The sequence below is a fragment of the Lycorma delicatula genome, chromosome 4, assembly GCF_047948215.1.
Source record: "Lycorma delicatula isolate Av1 chromosome 4, ASM4794821v1, whole genome shotgun sequence".
In the NCBI taxonomy this organism is placed as follows: Eukaryota; Metazoa; Arthropoda; class Insecta; order Hemiptera; family Fulgoridae; genus Lycorma; species Lycorma delicatula.
Window position 1 is genome coordinate 27,119,523 of NC_134458.1, and position 13,258 is coordinate 27,132,780.

The 13,258-nt window shown below is 26.7% G+C and overlaps 1 long non-coding RNA gene across 1 annotated transcript; it reads left to right on the forward strand.

Annotated features, from left to right (window-relative positions):
* Positions 1–5,923: 5,923 nt before the first annotated feature.
* On the forward strand, positions 5,924–11,766 carry LOC142322822 (uncharacterized). Its single transcript, XR_012755942.1, has 3 exons — positions 5,924–6,181; positions 10,840–10,941; positions 11,100–11,766. It is a non-coding gene; the product is annotated as an uncharacterized LOC142322822 (long non-coding RNA).
* The last annotated feature ends 1,492 nt before the right edge of the window (positions 11,767–13,258 follow it).

Sequence of the window (13,258 nt, forward strand, 5' to 3'; positions counted from 1 at the left end):
ATTCATACAAAAGGAGAACGGAAGAAAGGTATACGTAAAAATCCAAAACGTTGTTATTCCTCTAATCGCTATAACCTTAAGGAGGATCTTTTAAAAATAAGGCTGATTCGATTTTTATTGATTTCAATGTTATTTTCTACTCTTCCTAGCATTGCTACTGTAACATTATACCGTTACTATTATTTTCATTTTAAATTAATACTTTTATGTATCCTTCATAACAAAATGTACGGTACATAATTATTTTTAATGTTATTATTATTATTATTTTTTTAAATAAAAACATTAAAATATACAATGTATTATTTGATGTGCTTAAAACATAAATAGTGTAGTTACTTTACTTGTTTGTCAGATCTATACTAAAGCGTTCAGAGGAATTTACGTAGAAACTAATTTTCACATCGTAAACAAGTCAGATGAAATTAGATGAAAACAAACTGTAAATTAATCTAACTGATGCAGAAATAATATTAAAATATTTTAAATCGATTATTATTATATAAAATAAATCGACAATTTATTGCACGTAAATTTAACGTAGACGTTTTAAAATTAATATCCGCAAACTTGAGTCTTTCTTTTTTCATCTTCCTCGTTAAAATACGGCAAATACATGTCAGAGGTCGTTTAATACGAAAAAAAGAAAAGAAATTCTTTCTAATTTTCAAGATATATGTGTAAATAAATAAAAGGAAAAACTATAACAAATTACATGTTAAAATGTAGAAAAGGATGAAGAAGGAGGTATTCAATTGAATAAAAGTCTAAGAGGTGTGTGTCTGTGAGAAGGAGTAAGTAAGAGATTCAGTCGGGTAATTCAGATAAAACATAAATATAAATGCTGCTTATCGTTTTAATGACGCATTCACTACGGAAAATATTTTTGGAAGTGCAATAAAGAAGTACGCAAAGTCTCGTAAAATAAGAAGCATTGAAAATGTAATAAACAATATTACGTTGTAATAAACAATATTAAAAATAGTGACGCATTCACTACGGAAAATATTTTTGGAAGTGCAATAAAGAAGTACGCAAAGTCTCGTAAAATAAGAAGCATTGAAAATGTAATAAACTGCATGTTCATATGACTGACTACTTTTTACTATAAAAAGCTTTTTTTATAGAATGTAGCTTTTTTACAAATATTCTTTGCATAGCTGACTACTACCATAATCGGATTAAAATGAGAATGGTAAAGTGGAAATTATATGAACCCGATATCTATTAGTTTCTTCTAAAAGTTAATCAAAGTGATACTTTCTTTCTGTTTTATGTAACCTAATTATTACGTATAAGAGTGGTTTTAGCATTGATGAAGCAAACGGGATGTGGTTCTTTTCAGCCTGTCAATCATGTCACTTTTTTTTTAGTTAGAATGCGAAACTTTATCGGCTAATGAGTAATGATGTGAAGGATTAATTCTCAAATAATATGTCAGTAAAAATTAAAATATTAATTTTTCAGATCCCCGTTTCATATAATTGTTTCTTGATTAAATCATAAATATTATTAACGATTTCACGTGTCTGTGAAGTTTTTTATTTTTAAATACGAATTTAAATTTTGCCATAACAAGCCAGAAACAAAAAGAAATATTGCTAATAATAACAAAATACAAAACCAAGAATTTTTGAATACAGTCAGCGTTTAAACCAGAAAAAGATTTGAACCTTACAACCCTCCAATTCGAAATCAGCTGATTTGCGATAACGAGTTCACCACTAGACCAACCCGGTGGGTGACGCCCGATGAGTTAATAAATAAAGAAGCCAATAAAACCGGGATTACAAAACTCGTAAAAGTTTATCGAATGTCCAAGAATGTGTGTATATATATATATATATATATATATATATATATATATATATATATATATATATATACATACACAGAGTGTACCACGAAGGAACGAAAAGATTTTCAGGACATGTTTTACTGATAAAACTACAGTTCCAGTTCTAGGACCTGTTTTATCCTATTTTCCAGCTCAAATTACTTCAGAAACCACCAAATTTACTGTTTAATTGGGGTTCCAAAAATTACAGTAGGACTTCTTTTTATTAGAAGAGCTGAAATCCGGGCGAAATCTTTCGCTAGCCGTAACTCTAAAACAAAGCGTTTCCGATCTATGCTTATATGAACCAATTATATGATATTTAATATTAATAACAACAATTACAATCATAATAATTATAACAAACTTATTTTTTATAACAGATATAAAAACAAAATCATTAAAAAAAAAAACACAAAGTAAATGAACGTTTTTAATTATTTTCACCAGTAAAACATGTTCTGAAATTTTCTCCGTTTTTCGTGGGACACCTGTATATATAATATACGTGTCCCATATAAAACGCAACCCAACCTTAAATTGGTATTGAAATAATAAAAAGGCATGTTGACAATATTGTAGCAGTTTTTCTTTGTCGGGCTCAAGAAGTCGATGAACCGTTTGAATGCGATAAGGTCGTAATTGTAATTGTTTGGTCGCACGTTGAACAGTCGATTTAGACAAATTAATTTCAGCAGACAAACGTCTGATCGATTTATTTGGCGAGGCGAGTAATCGGTCTTTGATTTCAGTGACTGCATCTGTATTCAACACTGACGCAGATCTTTTGTGTTCCTTGTTATTAACAGAACCAGTCTCTCTAAATTTTGCAACTAACCTTAATACTGATGTTTTGTTAGGAGCTGGTTTATCTGGGTAATTATGGCGAAACAAATCTTGCACTGCAACCACTGATTTCGTACTGAAGTACGACTCGACAATGAAAACACGTTCATCTAGCGAAAATACCATCTTGTCTTTAGCAATACACTGAACGTTATGATTGCATTGTTGTTACTATCGGCACTGTTCTACTGCGTCGCCGCGATGTTCAGATGTTGGACGAGTCCATTTCAGTAACGAGTAAGGGAGTATCTTGACTTTTGAAATTTCATGGATGAGTGATTGATGGGTTGCGTTTTATATGGGGCACTCTGTATATACATACACCGAGGATATAAAACAAGTGTATGTAAAACAAGAAACGAATCTCAAGAATGGTGAAACTGAAGCATTACAGATTGGTAAGACCCGAGTTACTTGCGGCCGTATGCATGAAAAAGGGAGAAATAAACAACCTTGAAAAACTATAGAAAGGAAAACAATGGGGTAAATACTAGGACCTCCCTAGAAGCAGAAGATGTTTGGAAAATACGAAAAAACTATGAACTTATAAATAAATAAAAAAATATTCACCGATTAAAATTAAAGGTTATAAATCCAATTAAGAAAAATAAGTAAATTAAAGGGAAGATAAGGACGATCTTGTTTTCGACGTTAGTCAGTTAACGTATCTCTTCGTCGCAATTACCGAAAGGTTAACTTCAAATTTGTCGTTACTTTAGAATATAATGTAAAACTGGCCAGGATTTTAAGGTAAAATTAGGGTAAACTTATTGATTACAACATATTTATGCGAGGAATAATATTATTTTATAGTTTTAAGTATTTTAAAATGAATTATTTAACTAAACTTTACGTAAATGGTTACTGCGTTTTAGTAGACAACGTAGCACATGCCCCTTTGTTCAAAATTATAAAATGCAATGATGTATAATTCATTTAATATGTTATTTATTTTTAATATAAATATGCATCGGTAGAGTTATATGATGATATATTTTCTATTATATTTTAAATTAATATGGTATGCTTGATAAAAAATAGTTTTTTGTAGAATGTTCCATGCTTTCATGGTGACATATTCTTTCTTTTTTTTCTATTATAGCAATGTAATTAAACGTTTTTATGTATCAAAATTTTCAGTTTTTTCGCAATATTTGTACTACTTAATTCTATAACATTTTTTCTATATTTTGATTGAATTTTTAAAAAGATGATGCAATTAAATGGCTGCTTCCTTACATAATGTAAGATTATTCATTGTAGGCTGTTGAAATTTTTTTTTATGTGAAACTGAGCGTTTCATATCATATTTACAGTAGAATTGTTAAAATGGCTGCTACCTTAAATAATCCAAGATTACTCATTGTAGGCAGTTGAAATTTTCCCTACAATATTATTTGATATGAAACTGAATGTTTTATATTCTTATATTTACAGTTATATTGTTAAACTAGTTACAGCAGTATGAAATTACAACTTATTTATATCAGAGACTTATTTTACCAATTACTGAGAAAATCTGGAAGAATTTATGCTGATTTAAACCAGTAATTTGAATGTCTTTATTTGGGACATGATCATTTGATCATTTACATGAACACTTGTCATTCTTAAATAAACAAAATAAATGAAAATTATTTATTGTTATTTCAGTACTTTTTATTTGGGCATATCATAAACCATTGTTTCTACTATTTCTACTGTTTAATATGAATATTTATTAATTTTATTTCACGAGTACTTTTTTAATAATTTAAAAAAAAACCACCTTTATAAACACAATAATGTTATTTACAGGTTTTCTATCGTTTATGTAATATTTTTTTTCAAAATTTCTATAACTTTTAATTAATGGAAACCTGAATACATGTAAATTTCAGAATAGATCATAATTTATAGAAGATTATATCAAATACAATGTCCTAAGTTTATAAAATTCTATATTAAACAGACAGGATGAAATTTTAGACAAAGATAAAAATCAAAAGATGTAATTGTAAATAATAACAAATCGTTCATTAATCTATTTGTACTTTTTCGAAAGCTTATAGAAATTATATACTTAAATATAACATAATTCGCAACAAAAGATTTAAATCATATAAAAGATAAAACATACAATAGTTACACCGCATTACATTATTTATGCTCTGAGCAACTATACTTTTCATTTATATCTCAAGAGATTTTAATTTTAATGAAATATCATTTTATATTTACGTTTAGTTTCTTTCATCTCTATATTTCTAGAAAAGTGGAAACAGAACCTGATTGCATATTTGTCACATTATATAAACTTTCATTAACTAAACTCATGATTTTTTTTTCATTTTTAATAGCTTTATTTTCTTATTTATTGCATCAGATTTATTATTCCTGTCACTCTTAAAAATTATTTTGTTAAATTGATTACAAAAATATATTGCCCGACTTTTATCTTTGTCTGATTTTCTTTTACTATATTTTATTATAAATTTGAAATTATACTGAAAAATAAATAATTTTAATTAGATTGATAGACGTTTATTTAATAAATAATATAAGACAAAATTCTTATAAAAGGAAATTCATGATAAAAAGTTAACATTTCAGTAAGCACTCTTGTTGTTTTTCGTTTGGAACATCTATGGATTGCATTAAAAAAAAAATTACCCTGAATTTTTTTTTTCAGCCTTTATTCTTTCATTCTTTGACAACTTCATCTCTTTCTTTAATAACTTTAACTTTGATAGTACTAGGTAGCGTATAAGAACTTGATAATGTATACTTGAAATAATAAAATTTAAAAGAAAATATATTACAGCTTGTTTTAATAGTAAATACTCTTATGTAAATGAAAGTACTGAAGATGAAACAATTTTTAAGTCCCATCACTTCATTAAAAAAAACAATAAAATTATTTGTTTACAAGATATTATACTATTGTTATTATAAAAGGAAAAAATAAAACTGAAATAAATTAGTAAAATTTTTGTTCTACCATTGGAACTATTTGGTGGCGCTGGGGTCCTGATATTTCGAAAAATTGTATTTATAGTCCGATTTGGCTCATATTCAAAATATAAATTAGTTACGTTAAACGAAATATTTTTGTAAAAAATGGACCCGGTAGGTGGCGCTGGGATCGTGATATTTCGAAAAACTTTATTTATGGTCCGATTTGGCTCATATTCAAAATATATTTTAGTTACGTTAAACGAAATATTTTTGCAAAAATGGACCCGGTAGGTGGCGCTGGGATCGTGATATTTTGAAAAATTGTATTTATGGTCCGATTTGGCTCGTATTCATAATATATATTAATTACGTTCTAATATATATTAGAGCATCTACTTCTGCGTTTATATGTAGCTCTATTTCGTCAAAATTATTATTTTTCTTATATTTTAAACAATTTTGAAATGTCGATTTGCGAGTTGGTCAGAGTAAATTATTCTTTCGGTGTGGTCAAACTCTCGCCGGCGTCATTCTACCGAACGACTTGAGAACTTTATCGAGGTGGTTTGTGTCAATTAAATGTTATATTATTTAACGATAAGCTTTACAGATCGATTAATAAATAGATTTGTTTTGCGTTTATTATCAAAGTCTTGCTATTCAAATAAAAACTCTGATGTGAACACTGCGTGAATTCCTTGTACGCCTATTAAATTACTTATACATACTTTCTTTTTTTTAAATGAAAAGTACATAAAATTTTATTTCATTAATAACTTCTCATATTTTTTCATATTACTTTTTATTGTTATTATTGAATTATTATTTATTGTAAATTTTTTTCAATCAGAGATTAATAATTAATAAATCGATATATTTCAATTAAAAACAAAGAAAGTTAAAAAAGAGATTAAGTCGGATTTGAACCAATGTGCCTTCCCCTTGTAACATCCAAATATTTTATTAATTAAAATTTTATTTGGTCATAACTCTGGAACCAATGAAAATAAATACCGCTTATGATATATATGAGGACGTTTTGGTTTCAAGGCTGTAGTCTTTTGTCCATGCTTTCTCATGGGAACATTTTGGTTTTTATAAAATAAAAATTCTAATGATTTTTAATTTTTTGATATACTGCTGTTTGCTCTTTATATACTGTGATTGATATTTTAAAATAATATAATGAATACTTAATAATTTTTTTAAAAAAATGATGCGATCAGTTGAAATTTGCTACAGCCTAAATAAGGTGTAGATTATGCTATGTAGTCTATTGAAAAATAGCTGTACAATCTATTTATTAAATTATGGTAAAAGGTTTATTAATTTATTTATTAAATAATTGATATTAGAAAAATGCATGTGCCACTGTATATACTGAAAAAAAGTGTATGCAGAAAAATTAATTGTTGGATATACTGACTATTTCAGTTAATGTAATGAACCCATTTACATTGACAGCTTTCAAATCAAGGCTGTTGTGAATAAACTGCTGCTTGAAACTTTGATGTGCATATATAACTTAAGAATTTTTTTGGGCTAATGACTAGTTCATTTCCTCAAAAAAAGAAGAAAAAGATATTATTCTATGTATTTAATCAAAATATACTGTCTAAAATAATCAAAATACACAAGTTTATGCTGGTGGATACCACTGATGTTCTAGCAGTTCATGAAGCAGTTTTTTGTTCATTTACTGGTAGACTTTGATTATAAAAATTAAAAAAAGAAGACGAATCGACATGGTTGTTATTAGCAGGGCTGCAACTATAAGACCGCAAAAGAAGGAGGGCTAAAAAATTAAGGTAATTTTTACTCTACCATTAATGTAAATTACGGTATTATTCAGATCATATGGCAGTAAAAACATTCAGTGAAGGAATGGCTAAAAAATTCCCATACTTCTTCAAATTTCCCATGTAATCTTTCTGTTGTTTTATATTTATGATTTTTACCTATATTTCCAATATTGAATGTAAAAGAGTACATTTTTATTAGACACAACTATTAAAATTGATGTTATTTCATCTATACTATAATTTTTTTACTTGATAAATTAGAACCTGTTAAAAAATTCAATCCTTTATCTTGTTACATCATTATGTCTTATCTGCAAAGTACATAATTTAAAAATAAATTATTGCCTGGATTCATTTAATAGGAATAATATAAAAAATGACTCGTCTAAATTTCTAGGAGACATAATATTGTTCAAAATTCTAAATAGTCATAGTTAAAAACTTTAAATTAATCTTTTTTACAGAAGTTACAAAGTTGATAAAAAACAACTATTTTCTTTGAGTCCATTATTAAATACCTCATAATTTTATATACATATTTGACATCACTACATATTATAACTGACTTAATAATCTGGTTTCACATTCCATTTCAGTGAATGTGGAACTGCAGAACCAGGTGATGAAAAAAATGTCAGAATTATAATTTATTAAAATTAATTTTGCTTTCCAAAATAACCTAAAACTATTATAAAAACTAGAATAAAACTGCATTTACAATGATTTTCTTTAAAACGTAACAAAACATCAAAGAACCTGCAATTCAAATAATATTAATAATAAACTTTCTAATCGTAACTGAAATTATATTTTTAATAGCTAATCATAAAATATTTTGTGAATACGGTATTCAGTGCTGCATTAATACCGAGAAGATTCTCCATCCTGACAACACTGATCGATAATGCTTTATCTCCATCGTTAACTATTGTCATGTTATGTGAATAAACAGAACCATACATTTAAAATTATTTTAGGTATAAAACATTTTGAAAAGTCAGTGTAAGAGAAAGGACTGGCCACTACCTTAAAATCTATTGATTGAGGGTAGTTTTTTAATGATGCCTTATATGTTAGTTGATTGTAATCTTGAAAGAATTAACAATAAAAAATGGACACATTTGGCTAGGAGTTCGATTCACTGTTTGTTAATACTTATAAATTTAAGTTCTACTCTAGTTCTGTTTACATTTGTGTTGAATAATATCTTCTGTGTTGCTCTGGGCCAGATAAACATTTTTGCAAACTATTATCCTACTAATAACTGGTACAAAAATATATTTTTAAAAAGCCTGGCTTATTAATTCTCTTTTTAAATATTATATTTAACTTCTTTTTATCTGTTCGATAGAAACCTGTTAAGTCCTAACAGTATACAACACTATGAAGTAAAATTTAATTCAATACTACAGCTTCCAAGGGTGCACATTTATCACTATAGTTGCAAGAAAGAATGAGAAAAAGGTAGAAAGACAAAGAAGAGCAATAGGTTTATTTGATTTTTTAAATGTTCCAGAAAGATGTGTCAATCATTCCAAAAAGATTTTTGTAAATTCAATTCCAAATATAAAATTAATTCAACTTTAAATATGAATCTCATCTGTTTAATTTATAAGCTGGATTTTCCTTTCCGCACAAATACACATATGAATGTCTACAATTGTTTCCCCTGGAGAATGCTAAATCTAGATTTTATGGAGCATGTCATTTACTGCAATTTTTCAGTAGTGAAAGCCAGACCTAAAACATGATCATCTTACCAACAAGTGGGATTATTGTACATCCACTGACAACCGACACCCAGAGAGTCCTAACATACAGCATCTGCATCTTGGTGTAGTAACGTATAGTATTTACAGCATTGTCTTATTTTCTAACAGTTTATAGTTATATGACAACTAAATTTTATTGGATAATAGCCATACAGTTAAATTAAGCTGAAAAAATTAAAAAAAAAACAAAGGAATGGAGATTAGTGTCAAACCGATTGAATAACAAAACAAACTATTGTAAAAACTACTTTTATAGCACTATAAATCCTGTCATAAGTAGCTCTTTTGATCGATGCACGATTGAAATCTGTACTTCTATGAGGTATTTATAAGTAAATTCTTCATTTGTAGGTTTTGAACAATACGCTGTAATTGTTGCTTATATATGTAATATTTGTGGAACATTTATTTTGGAAAAATAGTAAAATTCTTTTTATTTGATTAATAAATAGATTTTTGTATTTTTACTCATGAATATAACTTTTAATAATTGATTGTACATTATGTTTTGAATGGTCCTCCATATCTGTCTTTTATTAAACTATTAAAAAAATTAGAAAACAAATTTTTTTAACTATACTTTTGTTACATGTATGATACTTGTAATTTACTACATAGTTTAACAATTGTGGATAAGTTGAACAGCATTAACGTGACTTAAATATTTATTTCAGTTAAAGTAACACTAATGATTGAAAAAGGAATATTTATTTTGTAACTGGGGCTCTTTTTTCCAGTATGTTAAACTAATTATTTTACCGATTCATCAGCAAACTTGTTTATATTTATTTTGTTAATATGTGAATATTCAGATAAATATATGCGTAGTATTTTAAGAAAAATAACGTGTTCGCCCCAGAAAGTCCCTCTGTAGGTTATGTTTATATTATATTTATATATTTTTGTATATGTGTGTTTTTTCCGGTTTTGCATGTATTTAAATCATTTGGATAAGTTTACATTTTAAGTCGTGTTTGCATGTCACCCAATCCACTTTGGTAAAAGTAATTAGAAAACTGAATTTTATTTTAATTTTTTTATGGATAATTATATTGTAGAAATAGTTGTACATAAGGCATTTAAAACAAGTTGATGTCTTGAATTAAAGTGTGGAAAAAAACTTTTTCATGCATGTTTTTTGAAAAATTCCAATTCCGGATCAAATTTTTTACTTCTCGCAGTAAAAACTTTTAGGGGTATTTTCTTTAATTGTGATATTTTTGTAATATCAAATTTGCTATTTTGAACTGATTGTAGAACTCTATTTGTTAGTAACTGATTATCTAATGTATTGCCTTGGATTTATTGTTCGGTTAGCTTCTCGTAGGGTGAGATGTGGAGTTGTTAGGTTTTTACATGTTTTGTACTTGTTCTGTGTGTGTATAGTTGAAATGCCTAGAAACGTCAGCATTTATAAAAAAAATTTTCCTTCAATACAAATACACGATCAGCCCTTCAAAAGCACAGCCTGTTTCTAATGCTGATCTTAAAATTCCAGAAAAAATTTGTGATGAGTATTCACTATCATCGCCATATTTCCAAACAGGTAATACTTATTTATTATTACTATTAGATAATAGAACTATTGTTTCATAATATCATCATGATAATTTTTCAGAAGATTAAATTTTTTTTTTGTTTTCAGGTGCATGCGTTATGTAAATAATCTTTGCTAAATTTTAAGCTCATCCAATTTTCAAGACCTGTTTGTCAGTGTAACATCATGCTCAGTATTAATTCCGTAATGGTAATGTACAGTTTTCTCAGTATTACTATATATTTTATTGATTTTTATACATCTTGTTTTATAATTAGTAGATTTTATTGCAAAACATCTGTGTAGTTAAATAATATTATCATTGATTATCGGTTGAGATTATAAAAATATCTTTATTTGTGTTTCAGATGCATGTGTTATCATTTAAGTTCTATACTTTTTTAAAATTATGATACTTTCAATACTTTGGAGCTGATTAATATATAACGTTCAGTATAATTTACATTGTGGTAACGTACAATTTTTATTAGCATCGTCATATTTTCTAACACTTTTTCCTTATTATATGATTATTAGATAGTATTAGATTATAGGCGTATACATTAGTTAATATAATCATAAATGTTTGTTTAAGACTATTAAAATACACTTAAAATTATATTTTTGTTTGTGTCAGATGCAAGTGTTATCATTAATACTCTCTACTTGTTTTAATTTTAATTTGGCATTCACTGTTGTTACTCAGAGCATAAATTAACGACGAACAACTCCCTCGGAATATAAAATCTCTATCAGCATAAAATATTGGAAATGTGCGGATGTTTTCCAATTTTATGGCTACCTGTATTTTTGTGTCTCCATTTATGTGTTCCTCAATCAGTTTAAATAGCGTAATAAAGCACCCAGCTCTCATCCCCTATGCTGATTTCTTTTGAAAACCTACGGTCCATTAGTGGAATACTGTTGAAGAAAAAAAGAGCTGATTGAAAACATTGATGTTATAAAAATCCTTTGGGATACAGATTTTAAATCAGAAAATATAAACAATATTCATTCATCTTTACAGCTTTTATTACCCGACAGTGAAGTCAACATTTTCAACTGAATGTTAAAAAAAAAAATATATTCACAAATAAAAATACTTATATTATATATAGTATAGAGTATATTATTTTCAAAACAAAAGTAAATAGACTGTAAGCAACATATATATATATATATATATATATATATATATATATATATATATATGGTACATTAATTTAAGATTCAAATAAATAAATAAACACTTCATTCTGATCTCTATATGTAACAATACATCTTACAAATTATGGTCAGGAACAGGTAGGTTTACTACTCAAAAAAAAAAAAATGCCTCACCATTTGCCTAGATAGATCAAGGAAGAAAAAAACAGAAATTGTTAAATGCAATATTAGTAATTAAAAATAATAAATCAAGTACATATGCGTAACAAAATTTATTAGATATTAATAGAACTTAATTGATTATATATTGTTTGTATACATTAAACGATAATGCTTAAACTTCAGGTTTTTGTTATTCTATTACATTTATAAACTCATAAAGAATAATACTGTTTCGGAAAAAGAAAATCTTCTGATTATAATTTAAATAGACTAACGGGAAAGATTTTTACAAATGGTAAATAAAGTAATTTATTAAAAATGGCAACAAAAGCATAGGTTGGTCCTTCTTATATACTGAAGTATTTCACTGAATTAAAAAAAAAAAAAAAAAAAAAAAAATAATAATAATTCTGTTGTCTGGTTTGATAGCGGTTAATACTATGTATATTTAAGAACAAATTGAGACTTTAAATTAAACATAGAACTTATGTTCTTGTTTGCTTATTTTTACCTATTATATTCATCGCTCACTTGTATTCATTTAGTTTTTTTAGTCAAAAATTTACTACGCATTACCAAACAAAAATCTAGTCTGAACTGTTACATCTTGCAGACTCAAAGAGAAAAAATTTCAGAACTGCTCTGCATTAAACCTTATTCATTTCTGAGTTCTAGTTGTGATTTGTAATTTAACTGAAAAGAAAATCTGTAGAAATTGAAACAAGCTTATCCATAAAGAGTACTTTTCCTTTAGTTTGTATTCCAAACAATATATTCTTAATGATCCATAATATCGGTAAACAATTTTTTAAATAACCATTTAATTATATTTAACAATACAGTTTTACCTTCCATTTAATTGTTTTTAACAAAATTTTCTGATTGGTTTCATATGGCATAGCAGCCATTTAAAAAAAAAAACAGCTAATTCAGCTTACAAGTAGAGTATATCATGCTTTCTATCAATTACTTTATTGCACGTTATTAAAATGACATCAACATATCTTGATCATAATTATATTTTGGTGATATTTATAATATTGGTGACTATTATTTTCTTCCATGTATAGCAAAAATTCTTCAAACATTATGCTACTTGAAAGAAAATATAGTTTTCTTTGTATACAGTCTTATAATTTTAATAACTAATGGGATAAAATAAAAGAAGAATTTCTTCTATAAGAACATTTTTCTTGTA